Source organism: Lacerta agilis, chromosome 1 (genome assembly GCF_009819535.1).
Source record: "Lacerta agilis isolate rLacAgi1 chromosome 1, rLacAgi1.pri, whole genome shotgun sequence".
NCBI lineage: Eukaryota > Metazoa > Chordata > Lepidosauria > Squamata > Lacertidae > Lacerta > Lacerta agilis.
In genome coordinates, this window is record NC_046312.1 from 72,989,009 (window position 1) to 73,002,558 (window position 13,550).

At 44.7% G+C, this 13,550-nt stretch overlaps 1 protein-coding gene across 1 annotated transcript in view; it reads left to right on the forward strand.

Annotated features, from left to right (window-relative positions):
* The first annotated feature begins 422 nt into the window (after positions 1–422).
* DUSP8 (dual specificity phosphatase 8) overlaps positions 423–13,550 on the forward strand; it is a 76,558-nt gene continuing 63,430 nt past the window's right edge. The window contains exon 1 of the mRNA XM_033155110.1: positions 423–769. The gene's annotated coding sequence lies outside the window, so the exon portion shown is untranslated. The remainder of the gene's footprint in view (positions 770–13,550) is intronic.

Consider the following 13,550-nt stretch of genomic DNA (forward strand, 5'->3'; position numbering starts at 1 on the left):
GTCTTGCCTTTGGCACAAGGGAAAAATATTTCCCAGTTCCTCCTTATGAGCAGCTGGGATTATCTGTGCACCGCTGAAATGAGCCAGCCCTCCCTTTCCCTCCTGCAACAATAAATGCCACATTGATTTAGAATGAGCGGCTTGTTTTACAGTGCTGCATCTCTGCACCAGCTTTCTCCACCGAGGCTGGAGCATTTCCCTTTTAAGAGCTTGCAAAACTGGTAGGGAACGAGGCAAAGAAGGAAAATCTAGGCCATTGCCCCTTTTAAGCTGCAATTCTGCCTGCCTGTCTCCCTTTAATCTGCACCCAAAGCCCCAGGATCAGAGGCTGACGTCATCCTGCCCCTGAGCCTCCTTCTCTGATTGGCTGAGGGTGACGTCAGGTGCTTTTTTCCAAGGCATGACCTCATCCTCAGTTCATTTTTAGTTCTAAAGTGCAACCTTCTGTCTTCCTGGATCCCTTCAGCCCTGTTAATGCTTATCTGTGCTACCTCCCCCCCCCCCACTACCCTCGCCCCTTCTGCAGATACATGCCTGCCCCTTAGTTACTGGGCTGGCATTATGAGCGCATTTCAGTGTGGCTGCGCGCGTGTATTTGCAGAGGGTTAGATCTTGCATCATCAGCGCTTGCCCCAGCGTTTTCAGAGCATTTCCCACCCGACCCTCTCGTAATTGTGGTTAAATCATCCTGACGAATGTGCAGAAATCTGCAGTCAGCTGGAGGGTTTAAAGGGCTTTGATCCTGGGCTGCAGAGGAAGTGCCAGGAAGGTAAGTGTTTTTAAATGTTATTAAGGATCCGCGCGAGAGTCGGGGGTGGCGGTGGGGACTGGACTTGCACAGGGTCGCTTAATGACCCTGCAGAATACTGCAGTACGGGAGATCCCATGCGGGTTTGAAAGCTTGTAAGTGGGGGGGGGGGCAGCGGGGTGGGTACTACAACCTGCACAGGCTTTTAATAGGCTACGCTTATTGGACCTTCCGCATCAAGACGCGAATGCTGCATGTTGCTGCATTCAGCATGCGTTCCTATGGAATCATATGTGTAATGCCGGCTTCTACTAGATCTGTGACTGTGCATAAATTTAGTGCATGCATCGTAATCTTATCTGGGAGGGGAAGGCTTTGGGGATGGGGGAGTGGGGTGGTGCTATTTTTGAAGGTAGAGTAGGTGCCGAAGGTTTTTTTTTTGCAAAAAAAAAAAAAAAGAATAAGGGTGCAATTTTAGCAGGAGGAACACATCTCAAATGCTGCATACAGAAATGCGCAGTAGAGTCAGCCGTGCTGCAGGGAAGGGAGAGCTGCGTTCAGTGAATCGCATATTTATGACGTGTGTTTAAATAACAGGAGGGTTTTAAGAATCGGATTATACTAGGCTCAAACAAAACAGCGGGCTCCTGCGAAGTGAAGGGAAAGTCTCTGTGCTTATATATGTGTGTGCGCAGTTGTGAAAGGGGGGGGGACGTGTTTGTGTGCGTTTCTGCTAAGAGGTGGTTGTTATGCCGCGAGACTTTTCCAGGATCAGACGAGGAGAAATGTTCAAGGCTCGCTTTGGATGCGGAGCGTGGATTGTCCTCGTTCTTCTTAGAATTGCGGGGGGCGGGGAGAGAGAGACAGAGACGGTGCATAAAGCTTCCCCCCCTCCTTTGGTTTGTGAGGTTGGTGTTAACAGCCCTGTGGTTTCATAATGCCGAAAGAGTTTGGTTTGCCGCCCGGTTCCTTGGCGCTTCGGAAGCACCCAACGAAACAAGAGTCTGCAGCGTTTCACCTTGGCTAGCGCCTTGACTAGGAACAGCAGTGCGTGTGTATGCTGTGATTCAGCATTTGACGGTTTGAAAACAACAACCACCTCATCCAATAGAATGGTCAGGAAGGTTTGCCCACATTTAATGTCTTCAGTTCAATCAGGAACAGAGCAGGAAGGGCCTCCCCCCCCCGCCCCCCTTGGTGGTGGAGATGGGGGAAATAAGCACTTTTTATTTTATTTTTTGCACGATACAGAATTAAGATTTGATACAGCTGTGGCCAAGAAATGTTGCATGCAGACGTTCTTCTGGGGCCTTTCTGTAGGAGAGGGATTGACGAATTGTCATAATGCATGGATTTTTTGGGTGGGTGGGTGTGAAATCACTATGCTGTCAGTTGCAAAGGTTCTAATCCAAGCTTCATTGCTTTAGGCATCACACACACACACACACACACACACAATATTAACAACTTGCATCTCAGTATGATTAAAACTATAAGGACTTATCTTTTCAACTTTCATAATGAATGTAAAGAGTTGTTTCAGCCTAGCTCCTGCAAGCATCAGCTTAATAGTATGGCCATCTATAGAAACACTTGTACTTTGGGTTGCAGGGATCCCTTGTTTTGAAGCCTTCCAACAAATGACTCTCAAGATCTTGCTGCAGTTTGGCTTAATTCTGGCATAACTGCAGGGTGGAGGGACAGAAGCCCCATATAAATTAGCAGATGCAAGCCAGAACTTACCTTTTTGTACCTTTTCTTGGTAAGGCCAGGGCAACTTACATTTAAGGTTTGCATGACTACCTACAAGCTTGGCATCACAACAACCCTATGAGATAAATAAGGCCGAGAATACGTAAAACTGAGCAGACATTGATTTGCTTTATCCAGACATTCTAGTCATTGCACCAGGCCTACCCTCTGGGTACTATTTTATAAAAGTATGGATATTTTCACTGATAACACAAAGCAGTCAGCTGAGTCTTTCGTGCCACTTGTGTACAGGTGTGAGCAAAGGGAAAGTAAGGGAAACAAAGCTGTTTTTAAACCGAATGTGCATTCTAATTTGTGTAGGCTTTGCAATTGTACTTTGCATGCAGGGAATGCAAAAAAGAAAAAGAAAAAATACTTTCAGCGTCATGGATGAAAATGCCCTTTGTCTGTAATGAAGTCTAAGAAGGCTATGTGTGAATGGTCATTGCATCCAAGCCAGGGAAGTGTGCTGAGCAGACAGCAATACACATTTTGATAGGTCAGCTGATTTGTTTTGCATATGAACAATAGCTGAGCTCAAGTCTGAATGAAACTGTGTGAGCAATAAAGAGAGAAGGGTTGCTAGCTTCACTGCACTGGGTGCTAGTTGTCTTCTGTTCACCTCAAACCTTGCATGGGATGATCTTTCTCTATCTCAGTCTCTCTCTCTCTCTCTCTCTCTCACACGGTTTGATCCCCCTCCAGTTCTTTTCTTGTCATAGAAAGGGCCCAGATACCTCATCATAGGGAAGATGGACCCTCCATCCTCCAGTCCCCCCAGACAAGGCTGCCAGATTTCAACTTGGATATGTTTAACCATTCTAGAGCTGCAAAGGGATTCATCCACAGCTTCCTGGTCCTCTCTTTCTTCTTTGGCCCCTTTGTCCATCTTTTTCCAACTGCTGAGTGGTAAATAAATAATAATAATAGCAATCCCTGGTGGAAATGGTTGGTCAAGGATCCGGAGAAGTAGTGGATTCGGAAAATTCAAAACCGCCCCTTCCTTCATGGCTGTGTGGTCGTTAAGAAGCAGCCTGACTAGCAGGCCGGTATAGACGTTTGAGACTGCAGTGTGTCACATGAAGAGAGCCTGCGTTTCAAAGGGGAATCCCACAAAGAAAAATGAAAAGCATCCCCAAAGCCCAGGGTCATTGGCCAAATAAGATTGTGTATGAGGAAACACTCTCCCAGTCTCAGTTAGATAGAATGACCAGTCAGATTCAGAGTACGGCCATCTGCATCAGCGCACGGATTCAGTCCTTACGAGCTGTGCTGAGCGCCACTCATTAAAATGTCGAGCAGCAGTCAATGCAGGTGAGAGCAGTGACTGGTGGGAGTTAGGAAGGGGATTGCAAAGCAGCTTCCCGGTTGCTAGCTTGGCACGGCAGTGAAAAGCACTGTCCAGAAGCACCTTAAATAGCATATGTTTAACTCCAGTACTGAGCTGTATGCTTTGCAGAAAACAGAAGGGTCACAGCACCCTCCCTGTCCTGAGCACATGCGTCCCTTGTGGCTTGACAGAAATGAAGGTGAGAAGCATAGCTTGATACTGGAAATAGCAAATACTGTATGGACAGAAAATGAATGACCCTTACACATTCCATTTCCTCATGCTCGAAAGGGGTTGTTTGTAGATGGGCGTTATTCCTCCACAGGGGCTTGAGGAAAACACTTGTTTGTTTGTTCACAGGTCCAGCTAGTGTGTTTCTGTAATGAGCAGGATTTTTTAAACCCACACAATTGGCTGTGCAGGATGAAAACGCCTACTCTAAAGATCCAGCTATCCAGGCAACAATTCTCTGACTATTTAACCCTGAATATTCTCCAGTATGGCATAGTGAAGTTGCTAAGTGTGCAGATATGTTTGTACCGCAGATACAGGAGAAGGTGATCTTCAGGTGATGTGGTCACAAGCCATTAAAGGCATTAAATTGGGCCTGGAAATAGACTTGCAGCCGGTGCAGCTGACAAACCAAGGTCAGAATTCAGTCAAAACCATTGGTTAGGAGTGTGTATGTGAGTGTGAGGGTGTGTGTACGCGCGCACACACACACACATTCATATAATATTGTATGCTATATGAAGTTAAACGTGGTAGTAAGATGGTTTTCAATGAAACGTGGAAAAAGTGAACTACAGATTCACTCTTTATTCATTATTCCATAGGAATAGCTAAAGGGGGAAAGTCGGGTGATGGTTTAGGAAGTGCTCTAAATAGGTAATGGTATGCACTGACAGAGCAGGGTGGAATGAATGGAATATGGCTTCTTGAAACTTTGTATATCCCTTCATCCTGGGCTTTTAATTTCACACGGTGAAATTTGCGCAGGCTTAGTGGATTCCACATCTGTGTTTGTGTGTTGTAGCAAAGAAGACAAGAGAGTCTGGCGACTTAAAGGCTGTTATTTCAGCATGAGATTTCACATCCTTGTTTAAAAAGATGGAGAAAGTATGCAGCATGTAAACAAGAGAAACACAGCACCGAGCATTTATAAAGTGTGGCCCTGTCACTGAGTTATCTGCAAGAAAGCTGCAATTTTTATTTATTTTACTTTTGTACAGTGGTCATATAAAACCCTTGCAAGCTGCAGCAACCTTTCACTTTAGCAACAGGACAGAGCCATTTCAATGCTTTCTATCCTAATTAATATTAAGTTAAAAGCTTCATGCTCTGTGTTTTGCCCACCCCACCACCCCATTTTGCCAGATTATTTCATTAAATATTTGTTTGGAGTAAGTTAGTCAGGGCAAGATAATACAATGGAAGAGAAGTGAGCCTGTTACTGGTTTTTTCTAAGGCTTGTCCTTATGAGTATGAGCAGTGGGACAATAATGCCTACTTCATCATAAATTTGTGTTTAACAGTGCATTATATAGAAGGGCAAGCAGTTACTACATTTGAATATTCATTTATTTAAAAATAGTGGTTTTTTCCTGTTTGCAGTTCATTGATTTATAAGTTTCGGTGTGGAATATCAGGAGAATTGGTCAGAGCTATTTTATATGAAATCAATTATGGGATATATTAATATGGGCTTGATTTCTATTCACTGCTGACAGTTCAAACCTTTGCTGCTGGTCTAATAGAGGCTTAGACCACATCGTGCAGTCAAATTTATTCTGGCATGGTTTTTTTCCTTAAATGTGGAGAAGCTGGGTGGGCCAACATAGTTTATTTTGTAGTGAGCTAATTGAGTTTTTTTGTGTGTAGCATTTATGCTGGTTTAACTGCTGTAAGTTTATTCTCTGGCATATTAGTGAAAACTGAAAGCAAGTACACTTGAAAAAAATGCAAGTGCTTCTGAAAAATAGGCGGCTTTTGGCAATTTTCCTGTAGACACAAAGTGGTTTCTTATGGTAGTCTTAATGGACTGTTGATGGAATAAAGTACTAGAGTCTTACATCACTTGCAATCAAGCTGAAATGGGAAGCGGAGGAGAAAATACAGGGAATTAAACTCTGCAAAATTAAACACACACATGTTTCTGAGGCATTAAAATAGCATAAATGGTAAAGAATACCTAAAGAGTTAATCAACAGTGCAAATATTTCTTACACTGCTATCTAAGTCATGACTGCCAATAAATTGTCTTTCCTACTTTTTATGCCAAAATGGCAACAATGTTGTAAAACGCTATTGAAGAGCTTATTAACTGTTTCAATTAATTAAAACTACAGAGAGCCAGTGTGGTGTAATGGATAGATGTGAGATTAGAATTGGCGGTAGGGGTGGGCTGCATGGAAATACCGTGTTTCTCCTAAAATAAGACACCGTCTTATATTTTTTTTCGCTCAACAAAACACAGTATGGCTTATTTTCAGGGGATGTCTTATTTTAACCGTGTCGCATCGGTACGCTGCATAGCCATGCCTCTCCAGGCTGTTTTAATGGGAGGTACCACGTCACTATGTCTTATTTTCGGGGTATGGCTTATTTTTGGGGAACGGCTTATATTTCACAAATGCATAGAAATCCTGCTATGGCTTATTTTATGGCTATGTCTTATTTTAGGAGAAACAGGGTAGTAGAAATTGTGGAAGCAAGATAATTGACATTGGAAATTATTTTCTTGATGTCATTTTGATGCCTCCTGCTCATTATCTTTTTTGGTGGAGCTGTCTATTCCAGATACCTTTCCCAGTATCTGGGGTCCTGGTCACCCCATTTTTCTTCAGATATTTCTTGTTGTTCTTTAAGCCACAAGTGAGGTGGGTTTATACATTTCCTTACTGGTCCCAGATTATGTGAAAGACACAGAAGCAAGAAAGGTAAAATATTTTAGTAGATCAACTTTGCAGGGGAAGGGCTGACCTATCAGTTGGATTGTTAAAGTTTGCAAAACTTTCAGGACTCAGAGCCCATCTTTTGCAACTCACTGCTCTTCCAGCAATAGTTAGCAAATGAAAAATCCCTCTACCATATGTTGGGCTGGTGTAGATCTGGAAGTTTTGTTTAACGTCTCTCCCATCACTTGGACCACAGTTGCTCTGTGTGTGTCCGAGACAGAGACTGCTGCTATGAGCTTTAAACTATTGATCTGCATTATAGTAATTTTCCTTTCTGAGCACTGGCTTCTGTGGAGATAGAGTACTTGGATCTTCATCTGTCTTACTGTCAGCCTGACTTTGAATTGGACTAGCTCCAAGGTGCACTAATTTGTTACATTAAGCTGTTCAGTAGGTATGGTTCATAGACTGTGCCAATATGAGGAACTCCTGCCCAGCGCCGAAAAATGAAAATAGGCAATACAAGATGGACTTCTTTAGGTTCTCAGCTGATGGTCTGAAACATGAAGTCTCCCTTTGTACATAGGTAGGAAGTGCATAAATAATTTTCTTTACCATTAATGTTAAAACTTCCATTAACATCAGTAAGGTCCAAATCCAGTTGTTTCACACATCCTGGCCAGTTTATGTTGACGTGTATAGCAATATGTGCAGAATAAAGGGGGGGCTACTCTGGAATGGGTATTTACACATTTATTTAGCTATTTCTTCTTTTTTATCAGTCATATACCAGTTCTAGTGAAATACTAAAGCTAAACTGAGATCAGCAGCAAAATGGCATGGGGGGAAAGGATTAAGGCTGTGCATCACTGGATTGCCTCAGATTCGACCATGTTTAAACTATGTCATGGAAAATAAGTAGGCATTGTATCTGCAGTTTTAATTCATTACTGAAACAGGGATGAATAAAACCCTTTATAGGAGCATGCCTGTCCGCTTCAGAGAAACGCTTACAGGATGAATTCATGTAATGGTTAATGCACGCAGGGGCGTCGTAGGGTGGGGGCGGTGGGGGCGGGCCGCCCCTGGTGCCGCCCCTAGGCGGGTGTGTGCAGTGCTGCTGCTCCCGGGGTGACGGAGGGAGCGGCGGCGCGTCCCACCACTCCCATGCGCCGCCGCTCCCTCCGTCACCCCGGGAGCAGCAGCGCTGCACGGACAAGGCTCCCGAAGTGGCGGCCCGGCATACCCTAGGGGCGGGGGCGTCGCTGCGCGCGCGTGCGTCATGACGCACACGCAGCGATGCCCCGCCCCCAGGGATGCCGGGCCGCCGCTTTCCAGAGCCTCGGTGGGCTGCAAAGAGCCCCGAAGCCGCAGCCTCGCAGCCCTTTGCGCTATGGCTGCGGCTTCAGGGCTCTTTGTAGCCCGCCGATGCCCCCAAGCCCCCGCCCGGCATACCCCAGGGGGCGGGGGCGTCGCCGCGCGCGCGTGCGTCATGACGCACACGCAGCGATGCCCCACCCCCAGGGATGCCGGGCCGCCGCTTTCCGGAGCCTCGGTGGGCGGCAAAGAGCCCCGAAGCCGCAGCCTGGCAGCCCTTTGCGCTATGGCTGCGGCTTCGGGGCTCTTTGTAGCCCGCTGATGCTCCCAAGCCCCCGCCCGGCATACCCCAGGGGCGGGGGCGTCGCCGCGCGCGCGTGCGTCATGACGCACACGCAGCGATGCCCCGCCCCCGGGGATGCCGGGCCGTCGCCGCGCGTGCGTGCGTCATGACGTCATGACGCACGCACGCGCCACGATGCCCCGCCCCCCAGGGGTGCCCCTTGGCTTCCCGCCCCGGGCAGCCGAGGGGCTAGGAACGCCCCTGAATGCACGACAAGCTTGCTGTAGGCCTCCTTTCCTTTCCATTGACAAATACTATGCTAAGAGACTTGGGCTGTGTTGATGCTGTGTGTTTATCAATTACATTTTTATCTTGCTGCCCTGCCCATGAGCTCAGCACTGTGTGTGTTCCTCCCTCCTCCTCCTCCTCCCAGTCTTCCTATGCTGTGTTGAAAGGTAGCCCAAAGTGCTCCCAAATGAAGTGTGCATTTGAACATGGGCACCTTTGAACCTAGTACAACATGAACTGACAACACAGGCAGGCAACCAGTCAGGTCTTGAAAATCCTAAATGCGCTCTCGCTCTGTGTGTGTGTGTGTGTGTGTGTGTGCGCGAGAGAGAGAGAGCTTTGGGCGGTGATGTTCCTCAAATTTATGTTTCTTTTGTCAAGGAAATTTGCATGGCTGTGCGCAAGATAGTGCTTAAAAAACTGGTGACAAAGAAATGACTCGATGGATGCAAGAAGCAGTTTTGTTAAGCACGGCACTTTCTTTGTCTGGGGAAATGTATATACATTTTATATATATATATATATATATATATATATATATATATATATATATATATATATATATGCAGTATACTTTCCTTTTTTATTGCTTCTAAAAGGAGGCACTGATAAGGAAAAGCTTGCCTTTTGCAATGCATTCTGGAGCGAGTAAAAAAAGGAATATTGAAATATATATAATTCTGTAATGAAGAGCTAAACCAGGACTGGGAAACCTGTGGCCCTCCAGATGTTGCTGGACTCCAGCTCCCATCAGCCACATTCAGCATGGTCAGTGGTCAAGGATGATGGGAGTTATATTCCAACACATATGGCAGGCCACAGGTTCCCATCCAAGAGCTAAACTCAAGAAGTGCTGTTTTTTAGAATAATTCCTTTTGCCTCTGGATATCCAATGCCAGTGGCCCCAAAATTTGAGGCTGGTGCCTTGACATTTTGAATTACTTGGCCTATAAGCAATCAAGTGATGACTTCTGTTATAATGTGAGAATTATGGTCATTTGAGTTATTTGAATGTCTTCCCCTTTTGTTTGCTAAAATCTGAGTTATCATTTTCACGAGGCTATTCTTTTTTAAGCTTTCCTTCTCCCCCCGGACCCCCCCCCCCACTTGTTCCTAGCTTTGACACCAGCATATGGTTTGATCAACTAGTAACTGGCCCCAGAGATGAAAATGTGGTGCCAAATTGGAAAGGGATTCAAAAGGAGGAAAATTATCCACTTGGTTCTTTCCCATGACCAGTGGACTTTGTTGCACCTAAAAGACCAGCTGCCCTAACTGCTTTTCATTTCCCCTTCTAAAGAACTACTGGAACATGTGATAGGGTTGCCAGCATCCTGGCTTGACCTGCTCCTATGTCGTTAACAGCAGGCTGGTCTAAAGAAATTGGTAGCTTTCAATTCATGCGCATGGCACGGGACATATTGCCATCTGCTAATGATCTGTATCAGCCTTCCCTATCCCAGCTGTGCTGCCTGGAGATAATGGGGGGCACCAGGTGGAGAAAGATGATATAGACCCAACCTTAAAGGCGAAGGTGCAAATGGCTGATCAAATGTTTACATTCCTAACTGGTAGTAGACCAGGTTGTTTACAATCCACATTATTTAGGACTGTGCACTTAAGCAGGAGCTGGAGCCAGTCTCACCTTGGAGTATACCTTCATGTTGGATGTTTCTGCAAACATTTGTTGCAGAAACACTTTACACTTATAGGTGCATAATGCTAAAAACTTTATTGTGCACCTTAAAATGTAATTGTGAAGTGGCCTCCTTGGATGGGGCATGCCATCAGACAAAGGAACGGCTTTTGATAACAAGTGCCCTAAAAAGTATACAACTTTGGAATCCATTTTTGAGAACAAATACTGGAATGTTCTGCCTCCCTTTTCCAGCCAAAGTGGCTAATGAGCTGACCCATTTTGCCAGCTGTTACATCAATGATCCCACTGGAGATTATCTGTGCTGGAATGCTTTCCCCCTATTCTGTAAACTGGTGCAGTGAGGAATGAGAGATTTGGTGATGCAAGAAGTAAACCATTAAGTTCCAGCAGTGAGCATTTGCTACTCTGGGTATCTGGGCTGGATAAGGGAGGAAGAACAACATGCATTTGGCTGATCTCTTACCCTCCCCCCCCCCAAACACTGCATCAACAAGCACAGCAATCCTGTTTGTAAATCACAGTTTTCAACTGAAAATTCAGGAATCGCATATCCCATAGTGTTGGCCCATCATCTGCATGCCAGATGTTCTTCCTCTTGGCATAAAGGTAGAGTATGTAAGTCGGACCTCTCTAAGTTCCCCGATAGTGCCAACCTATGAATCTCTTTGAGAAACTATTGTGCTTACAAGAACTGGTGCATGCAGGAAGTTGGACAGGTCTTTAACTGGATTGAACGGCTAAGGAGCGGTCACACCTAGGTCAGTGTTTTACATTACTTTTTATTATACTGGAGGACTTCTGTTAAGTCATTCCCAGAGTTTTGCAGCATTGTTGGAAACGATAATATGTAAAAAGTTTCCACAGTGACATTTTTAAGCATAGGAGTGATTATAACTTGGGCAGTAGCTCCTGCTAACTTGTGTTCCGTATGAAGTTAAATCACTCTGAGTGCTCTTCCATTACTCCAAAGGTGACTTCATAGAGTAGAAACTCATTGCCTGTGTGAGTGTTTACATCAGGGGAGGGATTCTGTGGCCTTCCAGATGTTGCTGGACTCTAAATCCCATCTTCCATGACAGTTCCCCATCCCACCCTGGTTTTCAAATTAAATTATCTTGAGGCCATCATTTCAAGGTCACTGGACATCAGAGATGGGAGTGTATTACATGCAAGGACGGGATGTGCTTGATTAGTCTTCTTTTTCCTCCCTTCTGTTTCACTTCAGAATAATTGCAACCCCAACCCATCATGGGATGGGTTATTGAAGTATACTCAAGGATGTAAGCCTGTTAGGAACTGTTAGGAAGCATATTAGAAGGCTGTGGAAGAAGGGACTCACATGGTGGAGTTGTTGATATTTGCTAACTGTTTCATTGAACTTACTCCTAGATAAGTGTGTGCAGAATTGTAGGTTCAATAACTGTATATTCGGGGCTTCTTGGTATTGCTGAAAACTCCTTTACAGATTTCTCAATATAAATGGTTGTGTGGGAGCTTAGGAATGCAGAGGTCTTTCTGGAATTCCGCTTTTACAGTCAGTCATTGGAGTTCATGGGAAGGGTACATTGTTGTCTTCTTATGTGAGTCACTCCTATGATTTGAACCATATCATTGGGTAGGTTTATACATGTGCTTATTTGTTGAAAAGTCATGGCTCTGCTGAGAATGCAGAGTCCAGTGGACCATTTTTTAGTTGGGAGGCTATGGACAAGCTCCCACACATATTAGACTTGTTTCTTATCTCTGCCTCTTCAGAGTACAGGTAAGGCTATGCTCCAGAAATCTTTCCCAAACATAGAAAACTGGATGTTCAGGGAGAAAGGTTTTAGTCTAGTGTACTCCTAAGCGTGCTAGTTTGTATATACTGTACAGAAAAGTATTTTGATTCATGTTCTTATTAACAGATTTTGGCTTTTCACTTGTACTTGTCACAGTGCTAAAGAGTCTTACAAATGCCAGTGGGAAGATGCCCAGGACAGATGGTCTAGGAATGGTTTGACCCATTCTTTTTTTGTTAATTTATTGGTATAGCATTGAGAAACTGCCTTCCAGGTCCACAATGTGTGTTATTTGCAGTTTCATCAGCATATTAGGAAACACAACTTAAACTCCACTATAAGAAGACTGAGATGTCAACAATGAATCAACTTTGTTCAGTGATTAAACAGTCTTTAATTATTTTTTGTGTCAAATAGAGGTCCAGAACTCAGGTTATATAGCATGCCCAGTGTCTGCTTCTTGTAAATTATCCACGTTTCCACAGGACAGACTAAGAAAGCTGTTGTAAATATTGGAAACCAAGGCAATTCATGTGAATCCAAAATATTTTTTTGACCATTTCATTCTTGCAAGTTGCTGTGAGGTCTCTTTTTAGATAGGTAGGCTATCCTTTCTTTTTTTCTTTTTTGAATAAATAAGTAATATAAAATAAAACTTGATTGGCATGAGCAGTGAAAATCTGCACTCATGAAAGTAACTTCTGTGCCAAACGTCTTTTAATGAGCGATGTTACGAAAATGCTAATTACACATATGTTGCCCTATTTTTCTAATCGCACCTGTTTTCAACATTGGTTTGCTCTTCAAAAGTTAGCCAGAGGGACTGCAGAGATTAGTACAGAAAAAAGAAGGGGGGTCTGGGAGTGGAATCCCACCCGATTTGAGTGGATAAGGGCCATCTCTTGAAAAAGACTTTCAAAGATGATTTTGGGCCCCAAAGCAGACAAGGTATCTCCACCCACACACAGTGGGCTACACCTTAACAGGGCAGTCTGTGGAGATGTTGTCCCCTGTTCCAAACTGATGTTCTGGCTGTAGGAAATTGCCTGGGCAGCAGAGAGAACCAGGCTATGCCTGAAATAGTAAGAAACATGGTTAGTGTCTGCCTGGGCTCCAAGGTATAGCTGTTGCCTGGCACCTGTGCGGTTGCTGTGGAAACACAAGGCGCTAACTTGTTAATAGCACTCATATCCTTGCTTGCCACTACTGCAAAAATACGAATAATAATTTGGAAATACTGTAGTCACGTGATGTAGGGATTCCTTGTGTGGCAGGGGGTGGGTGCTAGAGTGAGGCTTGCTAAGCACTTGAAAGAAGAAGGGGTGGGTGGAGGGGAGGGGTAGGGAGAGATTTTAGCTATAGTGCCAGAATTTACATCTTAATAAGACTGTAGATAGCTGCCCAGCTTAAGCCATCCCGCCAGCATTTCAGGTTCTAAGCTGACAGTTACTTGCCTTGGTAATCCTTCCGGCAGATAATAAACTGCCATGCCTGAAG